The sequence below is a fragment of the Dendrobates tinctorius genome, unplaced genomic scaffold (genome assembly GCF_039654945.1).
Source record: "Dendrobates tinctorius isolate UK_male_01 unplaced genomic scaffold, ASM3965494v1 ptg000038l, whole genome shotgun sequence".
Classification (NCBI taxonomy): Eukaryota; Metazoa; Chordata; class Amphibia; order Anura; family Dendrobatidae; genus Dendrobates; species Dendrobates tinctorius.
The window spans coordinates 21,982,022-22,004,497 of NW_027361706.1; the positions used below are offsets into that span (position 1 = coordinate 21,982,022).

At 44.8% G+C, this 22,476-nt stretch overlaps 1 protein-coding gene across 1 annotated transcript in view; it reads right to left on the reverse strand.

Annotated features, from left to right (window-relative positions):
• The window catches only part of LOC141088370 (platelet glycoprotein IX-like), a 39,190-nt gene extending 24,814 nt beyond the window's left edge, over positions 1-14,376 (reverse strand). Inside the window, exons 1-2 of the mRNA XM_073574392.1 lie at positions 14,269-14,376; positions 11,630-11,842 (exon numbers count right to left, since the gene is read on the reverse strand). The gene's annotated coding sequence lies outside the window, so the exon portion shown is untranslated. The remainder of the gene's footprint in view (positions 1-11,629; positions 11,843-14,268) is intronic.
• Positions 14,377-22,476: the final 8,100 nt, after the last annotated feature.

A 22,476-nucleotide genomic window follows, 5' to 3' on the forward strand; every position in this document is an offset into this window, starting at 1 on the left:
CTGCCATCTTGTGGTCATTTCACGTTACTGCACTCCCTTTTCTGTCTTTCCCTGCTGTTACCTTTCTAACCTGTCAATCTCTGTCACTAGTGCACAAACCGTCCCCTCCTTCTGCCAGTCACGTCTGTCCGTCAAGTCACCTTCCCCACACTCTCCCACCCTTTGTTCATTGTCGTCCCGACAATCGCACTCCCTACCTATGTCGTTCTGAAGCTTGCCCACAGTCTGTTGTCGGACCGGTCGTTGGGCCACACCCGTCACGGGGACTGAACTAAACCAGGAGCACCATGCTCCAAGCAGCCTACTGCTACCCGCCAGCGCGCATGCCACGTGACAACTTCTTTCGGGTTGGCGAGGTCCACCCGGACTACTCTACGACGTGTACCTCCCACTGCTCTCCCCTTCCACTACCTTCAACCATTTCTTCCTTTTTGGGGTGTCCGTGGTGTCGGGGATCTGACTTGGGACCACTGTCTGGTTCGAAATCTCTCATCTCCTCGTCCTTCATTAAAAGAGTCATGGTCGGCGTCTTCGTCACAACTACCTCGTACCCGGAACCTGTTACATACATTTTTTGTTAAACACACTACTTATTAAATCAACTTTAACATACCGTATATATGATTACCACTATTCTAATAACAATAGGAGTTACTCAACCGGAGTAACCCCCTTTTCTCTCTCTTTTTTTCTCTTTTTTTTTCTTTAACTCCTTCGTTAAACACATTATTTTCAAACATAAAATGGAACTACTTCCCCTCCCTTTAACATTAGCACTTTTTCCCACATCCCCGCTGTATCAGGAGAAAGCAATAAACCTTTTCCTCAACTTTGGACGCATAACTGTCCTCTTTAGGCTTGCACAACGGTGCAACGAAATCCCAACAGTCCGGGCCATCTCCTGACGGCGGATGTTGCGCCAGTCCAGCAGGGGAACCCCACAGCCGTGAGGTTCCCGGGATGTCTCGACTGTTCCCGAGCCCTGAGTGTTCTTTTTGCCCAGGGCTCAGGGGCCATTTCCCTTCTGAGAGATGAGTCAAAAGGGATAGAAGGGGCCGAAAGTGGTTCCACGGCGCGCGTTCCGCGCCAGTTCTCTGCTTGGGAACCGGCAGCCCACCACCGGTGGTGGCGTGGACGCTCTCATTTCTGTCAACGTGGTGGCTTCGCTCCGTCCGGCCCACAGCTCCTACAGCTCCAACCGCAGGTGAGGGACCAGGGTCGTGGACCGATGAGAAGCGGAGCGGCGAAGCTGGGGCCTGCTAGCGTGACTAGCAGACGGCTCTGCAGAGGCGGCAGAGCCCGATGACCCGGCTGAAGCCGCAATCTGGAACAGGGCCAGAGCAGCCACGGCCCTTGATGGGCAGGCCGCAGCCACGGTATGGCGCGCGGCAGAGGCGGGCGCGGACATCGGTGAGCAAGCCGCAGCTGGAACCATGAGCGAGGCAGAAGCGGCCGCGGGTGCTGCCAGGAAGGCCGCAGCCGGCACCGCAAACGTACCAGCGGCGGCCGCAGAATAGGCCGCAGCCAAGACCGAGGATGGAAGAACAGCGGCTGTCAGCAAGGAGGCCGCGGCGACAAACGGCCCAGCCTTTGCGGCGGACTGGAGCACGGTCGTGGCAGCGGCAGGCCGAGACAGGTAGGCCCCTGCCGGGGGGTGAAGTGCGGCAGGGATGGCCGCTAGTCCGCTCCGCGCCGGCAACGCGGGATGGGGCGACGCCGGACGCGGCGGCTCGGGGTCATTGACGAGGGCGTTGGTCGGCCCTGCGGGGGTCGCAGAGTCTCCGGGAGCATGGAGTGGGGGAACGGGACTGCCTGCAGGGCCGCCGGCCAAGCCGGGGGAATGCTCACCTGCCCCGGGGCCGCAGCTCTTTCCAGGCCGTCCCATCGTTCTCCCAGGGATCGGTGTGGGGAGTCGCTGTTCTCTGCGGCTCCCGGTCCCGTCATTGGAGGTCCGCTGTTGTCCTTCATCCCGCCGTCCGGCAGGACCAGCCTCCAGGCCCGATAGCTCCGCAGAGGGGGTCGGTAACAGTTCCCCCAGCGGCAGGCCCGAGTAGTCCAATTCAGCGCCAACCTCCTCCTGCCCTGTGGTCACCAGCGCTGGAGAGGCACAGTGCCTTTTTCGGGTTTTCCTCTGGTGATCCCAAACGCAGCCCCAATTGATATTCCACGCGGGCTCCATCTTGCGAAGCTTCTTTCCCGGTCCGGATCCTCTGATGGCAGCGATGATCCGGAACAAAGTCTCCAATTTATAATCCACAGGTCAACGATTTGTAATCCACAGGTGTTTGTAATCCACAGGCAGTTGTAATCCACAGAGGAACAGTCCAAGTCCTTCTAGGTTTCTTCAAACGCAGGCCTGCCGCGGAAGGTGTCGTATTAGCGGCGGCGATCCTGCCGACTACGCCAAATGTAGTAGGGGCTGGCCGGGCTAGGGGGGTGGACCACTGCTTACCAGACGAGGCAAAGATAAGACGGAGACAGCTTCCACTTGTAACAGTTCCAGATTTATTTGTCCTCCTGACGACCACCAAACACGCACAGCAGCTTCTTTACACCATTGTATCGCCAGGCCCGGGTACCTATTCTTCAGCTCCAGTCGCAGTAACGCACCTCGTGGATCTTTCACTGGGGACTGTCCTAGACCAACCTACCCCCAGCGCTTCACCTGCCCGAGGTCGTCTTCCAATCGGTACCCCCGGGGCCTCGTCTGTTCTGCGGTACGTCGAGTCAGGGTCTCCCCCCTGGCTGCCTCTTCTCCTTGCCTGTCCTGCAGTCCGTCGGGTCAGGGCCACCCCCCTGACTGTCTCTCCTTTGTCCGTCCCCCTGGCTGAGCTCTTCTCACTTTCTTCGTCTTCTTCTGAGCTCCTCCCGGGACTAGACTCTCCTGGAGCCCCGCCTTCTTCTATTTATCCCCTCTCTCACAGGGGAATTTCCCACCCGGGCTCCTATCTCCCCGCCCCCCATGACTAAGCGGATTCCTAAGCCCTAAGCTGATGTTAAGTCCTGTACTACTCTCCACTGCCATCTTGTGGTCATTTCACGTTACTGCACTCCCTTTTCTGTCTTTCCCTGCTGTTACCTTTCTAACCTGTCAATCTCTGTCACTAGTGCACAAACCGTCCCCTCCTTCTGCCAGTCATGTCTGTCCGTCAAGTCACCTTCCCCACACTGATAATAGATGTGGCAGTGCCAAGTGAGAGCAACATCAGAAAGAAGGAATATGAGAAGCTGGAGAAATACCAGGGCCTCAAAGGAGAACTGGAGAAGATGTGGAAGGTGAAGGCAACAGTGATCATTCCAGTGGTGATAGGAGCACTTGGAGCAGTGACCCCAAAGTTGGAAGAATGGCTACAGCAGATCCCAGGAGCAACATCTGAGCTCACTGTCCAGAAAAGTGCTTTGCTGGGAACAACTAAGATCCTGCACAGAACCCGCAAATTCCCAGTGGGGGTGAGAAGGAAGTTTATTTATATATATATATATATATATATATATATACACACACAGTACAGACCAAAAGTTTGGACACACCTCATAAAAAGAGTTTTCTTTGTTTTCAAGACTATGAAAATTGTAGATTCACTCTGAAGGCATCAAAACTATGAATTAACACATGTGGAATTATATAATTAACAAAAAAAGTGTGAAACAACTGAAATTATGTTTTATATTCTAGGTTCTTCAAAGTAGCCACCTTTTGCTTTGATTAATGCTTTGGACACTCTTGGCATTCTCTTGATGAGCTTCAAGAGGTAGTCACCGGAAATGGTCTTCCAACAGTCTTGAAGGAGTTCCCAGAGATGCTTAGCACTTGTTGGCCCTTTTGCCTTCACTCTGCGGTCCAGCTCACCCCAAACCATCTCGATTGGGTTCAGGTCTGGTGACTGTGGAGGCCAGGTCATCTGGCGTTGCACCCTATCATTCTCCTTCTTGGTCAAATAGCCCTTACACAGCCTGGAGGTGTGCTTGGGGTCATTGTCCTGTTGAAAAATAAATGATGGTCCAACTAAACGCAAACCAGATGGAATAGCATGCCGCTGCAAGATGCTGTTGTAGCCATGCTGGTTCAGAATGCCTTCAATTTTTAATAAATCCCCAACAGTGTCACCAGCAAAGCACCCACACCATCACACCTCCTCCTCCATGCTTCACGGTGGGAACCAGGCATGTAGAGTCCACCCGTTCACCTTTTCTGCGTCGCACAAAAACACGGTGGTTGGAACCAAAGATCTCAAATTTGGACTCATCAGACCAAAGCACAGATTTCCACTGGTCTAATGTCCAGTCCTTGTGTTCTTTAGCCCAAACAAGTCTCTTCTGCTTGTTGCCTGTCCTTAGCAGTGGTTTCCTAGCAGCTATTTTACTATGAAGGCCTGCTGCACAAAGTCTCCTCTTAACAGTTGTTGTAGAGATGTGTCTGCTGCTAGAACTCTGTGTGGCATTGACCTGGTCTCTAATCTGAGCTGCTGTTAACCTGCGATTTCTGAGGCTGGTGACTCGAATGAACTTATCCTCCGCAGCAGAGGTGACTCTTGGACGTCCTTTCCTGGGGCGGTCCTCATGTGAGCCAGTTTCTTTGTAGCGCTTGATGGTTTTTGCCACTGCACTTGGGGACACTTTCAAAGTTTTTCCAATTTTTCGGACTGACTGACCTTCATTTCTTAAAGTAATGATGGCCACTTGTTTTTATTTACTTAGCTGATTTTTTCTTGCCATATATGACACAGTATTTTCAGTTGTTTCACACTTTTTGGTTAATTATATAATTCCACATATGTTAATTCATAGTTTTGATGCCTTCAGAGTGAATCTACAATTTTCATAGTCATGAAAATAAGGAAAATTCTTTGAATGAGAAGGTGTGTCCAAACTTTTGGTCTATACTGTGTGTGTGTGTGTGTATATATATATATATATACACACACACAATACCGTTCAAAAGTTTAGAGTCACTTAGAACTTTGCTTATTTTTTAAAGAAAACCACAGTTTTTTCCAATGAAGCTAACATTAAATGATTCAGAAATACACTCTATACATTGTTAATGTGGTAAATGACTATTCTAGCTACAAATGTCTGGTTTGTAATGCAATATCTTCATAGGACCCCCAGAGGAAGGCTTTTTTGGCAAAACGTGCGTTGGGGCTGACACCATCACCCACGGGTGGTAATACCTGCTTGCACCTGTCTTGTTTGCCTATGAACTAGCTGTATGTTGTTTATGTATTAACACCATGTTGTCATGGGGCTCTTGATATTATCATACATATAGCACCAACTAGATGTTAATGGTATGTGCAGCCTCCTTATAGCTTATTTGTGGGTAGTGGTGCCATTTTTGTGGTTTCTCACTTTTTAAGGTCTTGTCTTTTTTAATATTTTTCTATGTGTGTTTACCTAAATAAACTTTACATGTCTTTTTTTGTAAGTTTGGTTTCTGTGTACATTTACTTAACTATTATCTCTACCTCAGGCCAAACTTGTCATTGTTACTTCTTACTGTCACTTCTATATCCCCAGGTAAGAATCAGATTATTCTGGATCTAAAATCACCTAAATCTGACATCGGTATCATTCACCATTGGACCTGGACATACTCAAGTGAGTACCATCTGTCCAGGTATCAGCTTGCTACCTTTTCTATTGGTCAGTACAATCCTAAAAATTCTTACTACTTTATCCAGCAGTTTTTCCTATATCCGGATCACCAAACAGAGTGAAACATCCCTGACATCATGTATCACCTCTGACCTTGGGTTCCTTCTCACACCATTAAGTGAGTATCCGTGTAATCAGATTTTTTTTTTCTCAGTTAGCGCGGTGAATCCTTTTCAACTTTTGGGCTATTACTAGCACTTTTTTCCCATCCAGCTTGTCCTATTGCAAGACGATTGTGAACACCGCAGCAGGGTTTTTATACTTTCCTTCATTAAATAAGATATGATGGGTATATGGGCACGGGCCTATGGGATGATGGATATGTATCTCGTATCTCGTATATCGTATCTCGTATCTCGTATCGTATCGTATCTCGTTTGGTGGGCTGAAATTTTCACATACCCCCAGACCTGAGAACAGACAGGGTGGAGGTGTTGGTTTGCTCCTTTCATCACAATGTGCTTTCCAGGTCATCCCCCCCGGTTCCCTCACTTACATTTCCTTCCTTTGAAGTCCACGCCGTCAGACTCTTTAAGCCCTTCTCCTTACGAGTGGCGGTCGTTTATCGCCCTCCAGGCTCCTCCCGCCAGTTTCTAGACCACTTCACCACCTGGCTTACTCACTTTCTGTCCTGTGACATCCCCACCCTCATCATGGGAGACTTTAACATCCCCATCAATGATCCGCTCTCCCAGTCTGCCTCTCATCTTCTTTCTCTAACTTCTTCATTCGGCCTCTCACAGTTTACTAATTCTCCTACACATGAGGACGGGAATACTCTGGACCTGGTTTTCTCCCATCCCGGCTCGCTGCACGACTTTACTAATTCACCTCTCCCGCTCTCGGACCACAACCTTCTTTCCTTCTCTGTCAAGAATTGTCTCCTCACCCGGGACACCCCCACTTACCACACTTATCGGAATACACGTACCATTAATACCCAACAGCTTAGGGACAATCTCCACACATCTTTAGCCCCCATCTCCACCCTCTCCTGTCCAGACATAGCATTGTCACACTTCAATAATACACTGAAGAATGCCCTAGATGAAGCAGCACCTTCTATACGCAGAAAGACCCGACACAGACAAAGGCAGCCCTGGCACACAACGCAAACACGCTCTCTTCAGCGCTGCTCGAGGTGTGCAGAGCGGCAGTGGAGAAAATCTCTCTTAGCAGAAGACTTCATCCACTATAAGTTCATGCTCAAAACCTATAACTCTGCCCTTCATCTGGCCAAACAATCCTACTTCACCACCCTCATCACCTCACTATCCAACAACCCAAGACGACTTTTTGAAACCTTAAACTCCATCCTGAAACCTAAAGTACAGGCCCCCATCACCAACCTCAGCGGTGAGGATCTGGCCACTTATTTCCTAGAAAAAATCAACCACATCCATCAGGATATCTCAGCCCTATCTCCTCAGTGCCTGGATCCCCTTCCCTGCCGCACCTCAAGCTCACTAGACATCTTTGAGCCTGTTTCAGAAGAAGAAGTTTCCAAGCTCCTCGCTTCTGCTCGGCCTACAACCTGCAACAGTGACCCTATTCCTTCACAGCTCCTGCAGTCTCTCTCACCAGTGGTCACCACTCACCTGACTAAAATATTTAACCTCTCTCTTTCTTCAGGTATATTTCCCTCCTCATTTAAACATGCCATCATAACCCCTTTACTTAAAAAGCCATCCCTGGACCAGAACTGCACTGCTAACTACAGACCTGTCTCTAACCTTCCCTTCATCTCTAAACTCCTGGAACGCCTGGTCCACTCCCGTCTAATCGCTATCTCTCGGATAACTCTCTTCTCGACCCCTTACAATCTGGTTTCCGCTCTTTACACTCTACTGAAACTGCCCTCACTAAAGTCTCTAATGATTTAATAACAGCTAAATCGAAAGGTCATTGCTCCCTGCTGATTCTCCTGGATCTCTCTGCCGCATTTGACACTGTGGATCACCAGCTCCTCCTCACTATGCTCCGCTCTATAGGCCTCAAGGACACAGCCCTCTCCTGGTTCTCCTCCTACCTCTCTGAATGCTCCTTCACTGTATCTTTTTCCGGCTCCTCTTCCTCTCCTCGTCCTCTTACTATCGGGGTCCCGCAGGGCTCAGTCCTAGGCCCCCTCCTCTTCTCTTTATACACTGCCCCTATTGGACAAACAATCAGCAGATTTGGGTTCCAGTATCATCTCTATGCTGATGACACCCAATTATACACTTCTTCCCCTGACATCACCCCTACCCTAATTCAAAATACCAAGGATTGTCTGTCTGCTGTCTCTAGCATCATGTCCTCCCTCTATCTGAAACTAAATCTCTCTAAAACTGAACTTCTTGTGTTTCTCCCCTCTACTAACCTCACTCTACCTAACATCGAAATAACCCTGGAGGGTTCAACCATAACTCCCAAGCAGCATGCCCGCAGTCTTAGGGTCATATTCGACACTGAACTTTCCTTTACTCCGTACATCCGATCACTCAGTCGCTCTTGTCACCTGCATCTTAAAAACATCTCCAGAATCCGACCTTTTCTCACCTTTGAAACTGCTAAGACTCTTACTGTCGCTCTTATTCATTCTCGTCTGGACTACTGCAACTCTCTTCTGATCGGTCTCCCTCTTACCAAACTTTCTCCTCTCCAATCCATCTTGAATGCGGCAGCCAGGGTCATATTTCTGTCCAGCCGCTTCACCGATGCCTCCATCTTGTGCCAGTCATTACACTGGCTACCTATTCGCTACAGGGTCCAGTATAAACTCATCTCTCTCACCCACAAAGCACTCCACTGTTCTGCACCGCCTTATATCTCCTCTCTCATCTCTGTCTATCGCCCTACACGTGCCCTCCGTTCTACAAATGACCTAAGACTAACATCCCCCGTAATCCGAACCTCGCACCTCCGTCTCCAAGACTTCTCTCGTGCTGCTCCAGCTCTCTGGAATGCACTTCCCCAGACGATCAGACTGATACCTAGCCCTGACCTATTCAAGCGCGCTTTGAAAACCCATCTCTTCAAAGAAGCCTATCACATCAACTACTCAGCAAGCTAACTTTGCCCTGTTCCCTCCTTCCAAATATTATTCTGAATCTGCACCCTACTATTCATCTGTCTCCACACCCTTCATGTACATGATAACTGCACTTGATACTTGTCTATTGCACTTAAACACACGGGCTGATGACCGGATCATGCAGCTTTATATGAAAATCCCTATTATAATTGCCTGACCTGAATTAACAAGCATTTCTCACCTACTGTGTCCACCCATTTCCTTGTAGATTGTAAGCTTGCGAGCAGGGACCTCACTCCTAATGTCATTGTTTGAATTGTCTTAACTTGTATTGAATTTATTGTCTGTACATGTCCCCGCTTAATTGTAAAGTGCTGCGGAATATGTTGGCGCTATATAAATAAAAATTATTATTATTATTATTATTATTATTATTATGTATGATGGGTATATGGGCACGGGACTATGGAATGGAGGATAATTATAATTTGCTATAACTAACCACAGTTAGTTACTATGCCTGGGCAGCGCCGGGCTCTTCAGCTGTTATATATATATATATATATATATATATATATATATATATATATATATATATATATATATATATACAGTGGGGCAAAAAAGTATTTAGTCAGTCAGCAATAGTGCAAGTTCCACCACCTAAAAAGATGAGAGGCGTCTGTAATTTACATCATAGGTAGACCTCAACTATGGGAGACAAACTGAGAGAAAAAAATCCAGAAAATCACATTGTCTGTTTTTTTTTCATTTTATTTGCATATTATGGTGGAAAATAAGTATTTGGTCAGAAACAAGCAATCAAGATTTCTGGCTCTCACAGACCTGTAACTTCTTCTTTAAGAGTCTCCTCTTTCCTCCACTCATTACCTGTAGTAATGGCACCTGTTTAAACTTGTTATCAGTATAAAAAGACACCTGTGCACACCCTCAAACAGTCTGACTCCAAACTCCACTATGGTGAAGACCAAAGAGCTGTCAAAGGACACCAGAAACAAAATTGTAGCCCTGCACCAGGCTGGGAAGACTGAATCTGCAATAGCCAACCAGCTTGGAGTGAAGAAATCAACTGTGGGAGCAATAATTAGAAAATGGAAGACATACAAGACCACTGATAATCTCCCTCGATCTGGTGCTCCACGCAAAATCCCACCCCGTGGGGTCAGAATGATCACAAGAACGGTGAGCAAAAATCCCAGAACCACGCGGGGGGACCTAGTGAATGAACTGCAGAGAGCTGGGACCAATGTAACAAGGCCTACCATAAGTAACACACTACGCCACCATGGACTCAGATCCTGCAGTGCCAGACGTGTCCCACTGCTTAAGCCTGTACATGTCCGGGCCCGTCTGAAGTTTGCTAGAGAGCATTTGGATGATCCAGAGGAGTTTTGGGAGAATGTCCTATGGTCTGATGAAACCAAACTGGAACTGTTTGGTAGAAACACAACTTGTCGTGTTTGGAGGAAAAAGAATACTGAGTTGCATCCATCAAACACCATACCTACTGTAAAGCATGGTGGTGGAAACATCATGCTTTGGGGCTGTTTCCCTGCAAAGGGGCCAGGACGACTGATCCGGGTACATGAAAGAATGAATGGGGCCGTGTATCGTGAGATTTTGAGTGCAAACCTCCTTCCATCAGCAAGGGCATTGAAGATGAAACGTGGCTGGGTCTTTCAACATGACAATGATCCAAAGCACACCGCCAGGGCAACGAAGGAGTGGCTTCGTAAGAAGCATTTCAAGGTCCTGGAGTGGCCTAGCCAGTCTCCAGATCTCAACCCTATAGAAAACCTTTGGAGGGAGTTGAAAGTCCGTGTTGCCAAGCGAAAAGCCAAAAACATCACTGCTCTAGAGGAGATCTGCATGGAGGAATGGGCCAACATACCAACAACAGTGTGTGGCAACCTTGTGAAGACTTACAGAAAACGTTTGACCTCTGTCATTGCCAACAAAGGATATATCACAAAGTATTGAGATGAAATTTTGTTTCTGACCAATTACTTATTTTCCACCATAATATGCAAATAAAATGAAAAAAAAACAGACAATGTGATTTTCTGGATTTTTTTTTCTCAGTTTGTCTCCCATAGTTGAGGTCTACCTATGATGTAAATTACAGACGCCTCTCATCTTTTTAAGTGGTGGAACTTGCACTATTGCTGACTGACTAAATACTTTTTTGCCCCACTGTATATATATATATATGCAGCACGGTGGCTCAGTGGTTAGCACTGTTTCTTTGTAGTACTGTGGACCTGGGTTCAAACACCAGCAAAGACAATATCTGCAAGAAGTTTGTATGATCTCCTCATGTTTGCTTGGGTGTCCTCCGGCTTGTGATCCCCAGTGGCGACAGTGATGATGATGTCTGTAAAGTGCTGTGGTATTAAGGGCATCATATAAGCGAGTAAGGCCGGGGTCACACTTGCGAGAAACGTCATACGAGTCTCGCTTCTCAATACCTGGCACTCGAACCAGAGTGTGCGGCTGCACGTATTTCTGTGCAGCTGAGCGCTCTGGTCCCGAGTGACGTCGGCAATGCCGGGTATCGAGACGTGAGACTCGTGTGAGTTTCTCACAAGTGTGACCCCGGCCTAAAACAAATATCGCCTAAAATTCTGACCCTAGTGAACACACTGCTGCTCCTTTAATTGCTGCCTCGCTAGGCTGATGTGTACTAGAGGTTGACGTATGTATAGGAATTAATTAGAAAATAAGGTTTTGCCTAATATTTAGGTTTTTTAGCAATACTTCCGTCTTCAATTACCAAAGAAGAATGAATGCTCAAAGCCCTTTAGGTGTAGAATTACATTAGTGAGACACTTGACATTTTCACGTTTACAATTTGACAAATTAATTTTTTCAAAATCGAAAATTACTTCTTTCTGCAAATACCTAAACGTTCTACTTATAGAAAATCCATAACATCACCTTTAGTCACTGCTTGATCCCAAATAGCGCCATGTCTATACGTCTTCATATTCCCCAACAACGGAGGCGGATGAGTGTGGTTATCCAGTTCTCCTCCCAATGTCAGAGTTGCACACGATGACTGAGAGATAATATTCCAGAGGAGATTCGGCATTAGTGGAGAGAGGCAGCTTTGCATTCATGATGTGTGAGACATCGCTGACGTGGCATGTCCTGTTGTCAGGGATAGATAAGAGGCAGTGGTCAGGGCGAGAGAAAACTCATCAACAAACTAGTGTTCAGGATTGATAAGGAGTGAGCCAGAAAGTATTCACACGGCCAGGAGTGAGGGTTTAAAATGAAATTATTTCTCAAGAATACATCTCAATGCCATTACCAATAGTAAAAACATAATGCATTGCGGAAAGTCCATCTGCAGCGCCATCTTTACTCTCTAACCGTTGACAGTTTTCTACAAAAGAACGGCACTATATTTAACTGTTCATATAATAAAATATTAAAAGCAACCTGTCACCAGTTTCATACCTTATAAACCCTGCCCATCACCTTTTAAAGTATGTAACAAGAGTTCCTGTAGCCCCTTTTTACCCTCACACCTTCGACAAATTCTTTGATTAATGACCCATGCTGCATGTAAATTGCATGATCCATTCCGATGGATGTCTCTAGATTGCAACCAGTGCCGCCCTAGTCCCTTCATATGCTGCCTATTCCACCATGATGGAAGAGGATGAGGTCTCCTGCATCATTCACCCAATGATGTAGATGTCATCCACTTCCATCAAGTCAGGAGAAATAAGTTTGAAAGGACTGGGGCTGCGTGGAGCACAATCTGGATTTGCCCATCAGACCAGACTGCTCAACGAGTAACAGAGATGAGCAATTTGGTTCCCCAGAGTTCCGGCTGGTCTTCCATTGAAGCTGATCTTTATTTTTACCCCCAACATACTTGGTTTGGCATCTTGGTCCCTTTGGCGGTTACTAGACAACAATGTTGTGATGCATGTCATGACGTTCCATTAGGCCAGCAAGAATCAAATTGGTTATCACTAGTGAGTAAAATATCGCACATGGGACTGTGCTATGCTGACACAGCTAAGGCTCCATTTTCATCTGCATCATGACTTCTGCTCATAATGGAAGCCATATCCCACATTCATCGTACAATAGTGCCCGACTGACTGTAATTACTTAGCGATCTCCCATGGTTCTGCAATATCAGAAAAAAGGAAACTGAAGAATGCTCCTTGCTTGGCTACAAGGCTGCATCCACATGTTATTTTTTCAATGTCCAACCTTAAATCTCCTAACTCTAGCGAGCAGCCTGATAGGAATATACGACGATGTAAGTTGGGGTCAGGCGATTGGCGGTCGGCCTTGACCAAACACAGATTCGAATCACGGACCTGTGACTGCACTGTACGGAAGTTTCTATAAAAATATTAAAACAACCAGATCTTCCTTAGCACAGAGATCGGAGAACTAGAGTGTAATGATGAAACTAGTAATCGTAAGGTAGTATGCTCACCTTGTATGGATGTGCAACTGATAGGTGCATACAGGTGTAGTACAGCTCACCTTGGTTGAGGATTTCGATGATTCTCAGTACAGAAATGTCACTTGTGGACAAAGGCTGAATAAGAAATAGAAGACTTTCCAGCTAATTCTTGATCAAAATATTTCAAAAACTTTTATTCCATATTGTAAAAATTTGAAAAATAAATGTTTCAGCTCACCCCTTAGCGTCCTCCGGATAGCAGGATCCGCACCATCACACTGAGCCACCCTGACCTGGCAGATACAAGTCCAAACACACAGTAACCTCCAGCGATCTAAGGCAGGAAGGTGGTTGTAACATGCTCTTTTAATGAAAAGAAATAAAGGAATAATTTTTATAACCACCTTCCTGCCTGAGATCTCTGGAGATCACTATTTGGTTTGATATTGTAAAAACTGGTACTCATAATAAATCCAAGCATGATGTTCCTCCAACATGTTTCAGACTAAAAAAAAGTTCTTAATCATGATTTAGATTAAAAAAGTCCATGGTGAAGGACTTTTTTTTTGGTCTGAAACACGTAGAAAACTACATTATACTTGGATTTGTTGTATTTATTTGTGCTATTTGGAATAATAGTTTTTTAAATATTTTAATCACAAAACATCAGGAAAATCTTTTATTTGTTATGAAAGTGATAGGTACAACACTATCCACAGTGGAGAGTGATTAAAGTTTCAGCTTCTGCGGTCCCCGTAATCTGGCTTGGTTGCCAAATCTCTGGTCAACCAGCATGTACGGTACATATTATATAAAATAAAATGATATGGGAGAATCTAAAAGTGCTGCTGAAACAGTCCAGACAACATAGGATCATGTAACAAATAATTGCATTTCATAAAAGTAGGCTACGCAGGCCGCACAGTCTACCTTTATTAAGTACATTTATATTTTAACGTATCTTACGTTGTCTGGACTGTATCAACAATGCTTTTAGATATTTTTTCATAATATTCTTTATTTTGTATTATTTATACATGTTCCTCCCTTGTGTGGCGGTACAATTGCCCTGGCACCAAAGCCGTTAAGCCAAAAGACTTTCCTCAAGCTATGGTATAGTCAAGAAAAAAAAAAGTCCCACCTCAGTCAATGAGTCCAAACAGCAATGAAGTTAGCGTAGGTAATCCACTGGGGATATGTTCTTTTTTATAGCAAGCCATTCTCAAGCTGGCATGTTAGTGAGAGCTATATCAATGCTGAAACACTTAAGCAAACACACATACACGAATGCATATCCCCGCCCCGATGACCTTATATCCAATAAGTTTGAAGAAAGGAAGAAAAAAACAAACAAGTTTTTGCACAATCACCTTAACTCTTTCTCCACCAGACTTCTGTAAGGCCACTTTCACACTGCAATACTGTAATCAGCAGAACTTGTGATCCAGCAGTGGAAAATAAGCCGAATTGAAACTATAACTTATATTTTGGCCCCTTCTGTGCATGCATTTCTATGCAGATGAACGCTCTGATCCGAGTGCCGGCGGCAGTGCGGGGTATTGACGTGCGAGACTCGTCCACAAACCCTGCCGGGACGCCCATTTTCATTTAGACTTCCAGGGCATGGCAGATGAGTACCTTACCCACGGCTACTGCCCTGCGCCGCGTTACAGTTCATGGCCTGATTATTAAAGTATGTAGTGTCTGAAACACTGGAGCGTCTCAGAGAAAGATATACCTGGCTGTAATTGAAAACCTCAAAAAGAGGAAAAAAATCCTCCAAAAAATTCAGATACAAACCAGACAGGCCCAAATACTTCTGCACTAATACAAGGTGCTGTGGACCCAAGGAAAATGGCAACTGCAAAGGTGCATAAATACCAAATGAAACAGCCAGCCTACAATCAGGGATTGGCCGTGTGGTACCCCAGTGCAGAAGAAATAATCCGCATGTGGCAGTGTTCACACAGGGAATGCAGGGCTTCTGGCTCACAACCTCTTAGTAACACCATACATGCCATTTTACTTGGATCCGCTGCACCCTGTATTAGTGCAGATGCATTTAGGCCTGTCTGGCTGTAATTGAGCAGCAAGGCTCTGATTGATGCTGCCCGTGGTTTGGGCAGTTTGAATCATAGGACAGGTCCCCTTTAATGTTCTAGCTATAAGATGCTTTATTGCTTTTACTATAATTCTAGCAGCCACCACTAGGGGATGCTCACCGCTAGTAATTTCCTTAGTGTAAACTGTATAAATCAATATAGATACCATAGACCCCTTCTAAAAGGCCCAATGCATTTGGGTGACTTTGTCTATGTAATCTAATGCTGCACAAATTCCAGAGATTACCCGTTGACTAAAGGTACTGTCACACTTACCAATGTACCAGCGATCCCGACCAGCGATATGACGCGGTCAGGATCGCTGGTGCATCGCTAAGTGGTGGCTAGTGAGCTGCCACACAGGCAGATCTCACCAGTGACATCGCTGGGGACGGGGGTCGCTACTTACCTGTCACACCAGGCGATCCTGCGTCCTCCCGCCCGGCTCCACGCGTCGCTCGTCTCTCCACAGGAAGCGCCGCAGGAAGCTGACGACGAGAAACGGTCCAGGATGTTCTCGCGCGATCAGCGATAACCAGCGGGGGAGCGGGTCGTAGGTAAGTATCAGACATAGCGATATCGCTTAGTGTGACAGTACCTTTACTATAATAGATTTACTATCTTTCATCAGACTAGGAGACACATTTTCACTGATTCACAGTCCTATGTATCTAGGTTTCTACATCTCCCCTATGACATCACACAAACTGCACACCAACAAGATATGTTTTCCTAATATCTCCCAACTTTGAAAGATAAGAAAGAAGGACACATACTGCACAGCACGACATGCAGTTTTTATTTTCCACAAAGCCACTTCCCAAGTATCGCCCAGTCGTTTAGATCTTTATAGACGCCCACACAGAAGTATTACTCCTAGAGAAGCCCATTAGCATTCCCACATAGTACAATACCCCTTCTATGGCTCCTCACACAGTATGAGACCACTAACTTTCCTTCACTCTCACAGTATGATACTCCCATAGACCCCCACACACAGTATGATGCCCCCAAAGCGCGCCCACGTACTTACAATTGCTCATTTTGCCTTTCTACCCAGATAATTCTTCTCTTTTCTCTGCACTGTGTAGAAACAAGAAGTCTCTTTTCCCTGCATGAGTCATCCCCCTTGTCAACTACTGACCCATTTGCACTGTTTCTCCCTCCTGTCAGGGACTTTGCAGTGATATTGGATTGTAGTTCTAATGATGACTCATAAAGGGAAAAGAGAGACTCCCTGTTTCTACATAGAGCTTAGAAGGATTCAGCTGGTCAGTTATTAATCACGTGATGTCAAAGACCTAATGGGAAAAAGAATAATTAACTGGGTAGAAAGGCAAAGTGAGCAATTGTAAGAACACAGTGCTGTATAATATGGTGACTGCTATGTATGTAGAGGATTCAAATTTTGATGCGAGTGCTTCTTTAAGGTAATTCCCAGGTTCCAGAGCTCGAACCGTGGGATCGTGGGTTTTCCCAGTGGTCGAATCCCCAGCAATCAGTAAGTTATTTCCTAATCTATGGATAGGAGTTAATGCAATATTTTAGGATGATTAACCCTTTAATGGGTAAACCGCTTTTCCACAATTCTTCATAGCTCAATTTCCAAAACTGCTTCAAAAATATATAACTTAATGAAATTGTTACTGATGACCTCAAATTTCTGTCATGGATTCTAGAACAAGTACCCTTCGGATTTTTAATAATTTGTATTTACTCTGTGTTAAAATATACTTAGGCATACAGTATATATCTACTGTACATCAATGTCATAAAGGCACAGAGGCTGCAACGTGAATTTTCAAAAAAAAAGGTCAAAGATTGTTTTTTTAAAAAAAAAAAAAAAAAAAATCTGTCTATGGATAATGGGAAATCTAACAATCCAGCCGTTTTTACCACTAGATGGCACACTTGAAACATTTCAAAAAAATCCTTGCATCACTGAGCAAAAACCCCCCAAAATCTGATAGTGAGAGCGTTGCTCATGACAAAGAATATTTTTTTTAAAAAACTACGTTTTTATCCAAAATTAGATGAAATCTGGTTATTAACCCACCGAGAAAGTTCCTTTTTCCTTAAACTAGGGTTACCTCTAAATCATATAGCAAATCCTCAATTTCATGATAAACCAAGTCTGAACTAAACCCTGCACCTCTGCCCTGTGTCTCCATCGCCACTTACAAATCTGGAGAGGTAGAATGTCTGCACATAAATTTAGGCACATTTTCTCTACCAACATCTGAGTACCTGAATAGCTCTGTGATAAGATGCGTGCGGTAATATATGTGCCGCAGGTTCAGGTCTAATGGTTTATTGATCTAGTGATTTATTACATCATATGTTAACATTCAGCAAGCCTGACATCTGCAGTAAATATCTTGTAGCTATACTGATATATGCAAAAGGATAATGGCGCAATATAGAATTTCAATAATGAATCGCAGCATCGTGGAAGATGATTAATCTAGAAGCAGAATGCAGATATTCATATGTGAAAAATCACATAATATACAGCTGGCATATCAGATAAATTATCAGTGAATATTAAGCTGCAGTGGAATGAGAATGCCATATATTGCCTCATCACATGCCATAAATACAGTAAAGCAAAACCAAAAAAATGAGCCGGAGCATAAGTTGGTATGCATGTAATATGTAAGAGCTCGTTCAGACCGTTGCCAATTAACAGAAAAAAAACCTAAAATCTACGATAAAAAAATGAGCATATACCCTGTGTGACAGGGTCAATGGCACTGTATGTGAAGGGAGATATACGTCATCAAGCTTGCTTTCTTCCGTGATCTGATACCCATAAGTTTCTCTCCAGCATGCTATGTGCTGAAGAGGATAACCAGCCGCTATTAGGCACTGGGTTTTTGTGAGTAGGTGATAGATACGGGTGAACACACCTACTCACTAAATCTCCACCTCAAGGGTGTGGCTGGGGAGATAAAAATTCAGCCACTGTTTTTTGTCTCTGTTTTGTGTTTGGAGAGGAAAGTCTCCCGAGGTGGCTCCAGGAGGAGCTGAGGACTTTGAATGCTCCCTGCAGGTGAATCTTGCAGGAAAAAGGACTCTATTGCTCATTGTCTTTGGTTTTTTTTTGCCATTAGACCAGGAAGGCCATGTTTACTTTGTTCAGCCCTGCTATGGTTTATGCTGTGCGCTAATAAACCAGCAGGAGACTTAGGGTCCCGTTTCACTTAGCGACACACCAGCGATCCCGACAACGATGCGACCTGGCAGGGATCACTGGTGCGTCGCTAAATGATCACTAGTAGGCTTCCAAACAGGCAGATCTCTTCAGCGATGCGCGCTGGCCAGTGGGACGCCTACGCCGAAAAAATGACCCAGGACATTCCTGCACGATCAGCGATATCCAGTAGGGGGGCCGGTCGCTGCTGCGTGTCACATGTAGCGAGATCGCAGGCAAGGTCACTGTTGCGTCACAAAATTGGTGATTAGCGCTCTCGCTATGTGAGACAAGGACTTTACACAAGAAGCATTCCTGTGTCTACCTCTGCAAGCAGCCGAGTGAGACAACCCCTCACACCTGTAATAAGTAAGTGAATAGCAATCGTACATGTAAATAACATAGGGAGCTTGGTTAAAATTATTTCAATCAAGAAAGCATAAAAGCCATCTCACCGCAACAAGGTGTACCCAGTCTAGACAGTCCTATCCTCTACTCGTCTACTATTAAAACTTCACCCTGGGTCAGCCAACCTCAATGTAGATGGGGCAGAGAAAGACAGGTAAATACAGTAAAGTGAAAAAGTTTTAGGCAGGTATGGAAAAATGAATCCCAATATTTGGCCAAAAATAAATAAAGGCACTTCTACATAACAACAAAACCTATAGACAAAAGAAGCGAACGCCCAATAAACAGTTTATACCTTTATTAATTTATAAAAAAGACAACACACAAATATATTAAAACGAGAATAAACGCAGAGTTATGTCATTCAGGGAATAGTACACATTTTAAAGGTTATAATATCAATAAAATTCCCTGGTGCAATATAAATCAAAAATTGAGCACAGCGAGAGGTCAGAAAAACCAAAGAACACTGTGTATAAGGCCGGGGTCAAACTTGCGAGAAAACTCACACGAGTCTCGTGCCTCAATACCCGGTACTGCTGCCGGTACTCATGACTGGAGTGTGTGGCTGCATGTATTTCTATGGTTCCTCTGAATATAAAAAAGACCTAGTGCCTAGGCTAGTGGTCATAATTAGAAAGTGCAGTGCAATCACAAAATAGCTTGTCATTCCTCTATAATAAAAAGACCGAGTGGCTACACATAATAAATGCGCTAATAACAAGCCATGTTAAATATCATATCATGCACAAACAGAGGAACCAAAGTAATAGAAACTTGAAAGATCAAAAAAGTAAATGAGGTAGACCTTTATGACAATAGTGTGAAACCCCAACGCGCGTTTCGCATTTAGCTTCTTCCTGAGGGAGATTCTTCCTAGGTATGGAAATATACTGCAAAGTCAGAATGATTCAAAAACAGAAGTGTTCATAGTTTATTGTCATCAACTAACAAAATGCAACGTGAATGAACAAAAGAGAAATCTAAATCACATCAATATTTGGTGTGACTGCCCTTCGCCTTCAAGACATCCTCAATTCTCTCGATACACTAATACATAGTTTTTGAAGGAATTTGGCAGAGAGGTTCTTCCAAACATCTTGCAGAAATAACCACAGATTTGTGGATGGCGCTTGTGCAAATCCTTCTGTCTCCTCATGTAATCCCAGACAAAATGGATGATGTTGGGATCAGGGCTCTGTGGGGCCATATAATCACTTCCAGGACTACTTGTTGTTCTTTATGCTGTAGATCAGGGGTCCCGTACCTGTGGCTTGGGAGTCACATGTTGCTCGCGGGCCCATGATGTGTGGTTCGCGGCTGTCTGCCAGTTTGGTGCTTTAACACCAAGTCCAGAAAACAGCTATGAAGAGTAGGTCTTCAGATGGTGATTGTTCTCAGTAGCCCTGCACAAGAAAGCACATCTGGGTGCATAAGTACTGGCCATGGCAATGGAGAAATAAACATAGTAAACTGGAGAAAGGATGAGGAGTGCTTGAAGCAATAGTGTAGTGGGAGTGTTTGATGTGTACACTATGTGGCGGTAATAAATTCACTTTTTTCTCTGTTGCTGTTGTCTTTTTCATATTTTTGGATTACTTTCATGGAGTTGTTCCACCCGTATGGCAATGTGCGCAAGGCATTCTTGTTGATAGCAGGTGATAGGGAGTTCAGCCTCCATTATATGATTTTATTTCAACACCTGGATGTAAGTAGTATGCTGCCTATAAGGCAGGGAGAACAAGGTCTGTGTGTGATTGTCAGGGAGAAACTTTGGCAGTCATTATAATGGTAATGGGGGTCTCTCAGTATAGCTATTAACAGAACTCTGCAAAGGAATACGTGGATTTCGTCCGCGCTGCCCAAATGATGAAATTCCAGAACGTTAATAAGGTTTGACAGTGGTTTATTCTACGCGTTTCAAGGTTTTTTGCAACCTCTTCTTCAGGAAATACCACCTGGAAACAGTATTTAAAGGCTTCCACTGACTGGTGTCCGGTGGTTGGGACCCGGTCCTTGTCTGCTTGTCTGCCCTTATTCACACAGACGTCAACTTTGACACATGATAAGGTTATTAATACTAGACAGTGTAGGACCGCCCCGACCGCAGAGTCACCTTGTCGATGGTGGGACGGCTTTTATGCTATGTTTGATCAAATACAGTATTACTAAGAACTCTGTATGATTTAAATGCACTTTTGCTTTTCACTTATTTAACCCCTTTCCTACAATGGACGTACTATTCCATCCATGTGACCTGGGACCTAAGTCCCAAGGACGGGATAGTACGTCTAGTGCGATCAGCGGCGCCCACGTGGTGAGCGCCGCTGATCGCAGCCGGGTGTCAGCTGATTATCACAGCTGACACCCGGCACAATGTGTCAGGGGCGGTCACGGACCTCCCCCAACACGTTAACCCCTTGCACACCGCGATCATACACGATCGCGGTGTTTCGGGGGTTAAGGGGAAGCATCGGCAGGGAGGGGGCTCCCTCCGTGCTTCCCTGAGCCCCCCACGGCAGCGCAATGTGCAGCGCTGCTGCGGGGGTCTCTTTCCCTACAGGCCCCCGAATCCAATATGGCGGCGGGGACCTCCAGGGGCCTGCAGGAAGCTGGCTTCCTCACTGCCCGCAGAGCGCAGGCATGAGGAAGTCTGCAGCAGTGCCTGTGACAGATCGCTGATCTGTCACAGCGATCTGTGATGTGACAGATCAGCGATCTGTCACATGACAGTTATGTCCCCCCTGGGACATTGTAATAAGGTAAAAAAAAAAAAAAGTGTAAAAATAATTTAAAAAAAAATCGCTAAATAAATTAAAAAAAAAATATTCCCCAATAAATTCATTTTTTGGAAATAAAAAAAAAACAATAAAAGTACACATATTTGGTATCGCCGCGTTCGTAACAACCCACCCTATAAAACTGTCCCATAAGTTAACCCCTTAAGCGAACCCCTTAAACAATAAAAATAAAAAACGAAGCAAAAAATAGTGATTTATTATCATACCGCCGAACAAAAAGTGCAATAACGCGCGATCAAAAAGACGCATATAAATATCCATGGTACCACTGAAAACATCATCTTGTCCCGCAAAAAGGAGCCATCATACAGCATCATCAGCGAAAAAATAAAAAAGTTATAGCTCGCAGAATAAAGCGATGCAAAAATAATTATTTTTTATATAAAATTGTTTTCATTGCATAAAAGCGCCAAAACATAAAAAAATGACATAAATGAGGTATCGCTGTAACCGTACTGACCCGAAGAATAAAACCGCTTCATCAATTTTATCGCACGCGGAACGGCGTAAGCGCACCACCCAAAAGAAATTCATGAAACGCTGGTTTTTGTAAATTCTGCGTCCCAAAAAACGAAATAAAAAGCGATCAAAAAATGTCACATGCCCGAACATGGTACCAATAAAAACATCAACTTGTCCCGCAAAAAATAAGACCTCACATGACTCGGTGGGTCAAAGTATGGAAAAATTATAGCTCTCAATATGTGGTGATGCAAAAACTATTTTTACAATAAAAATTGTCTTTTAGCGTGTGACAGCTGCCAAATATAAAAACCGCCATAAATAGTAAATCAAACCCCCCGTTATCACCCCCTTAGTTAGGGAAAAATAATCAAATTAAAAGA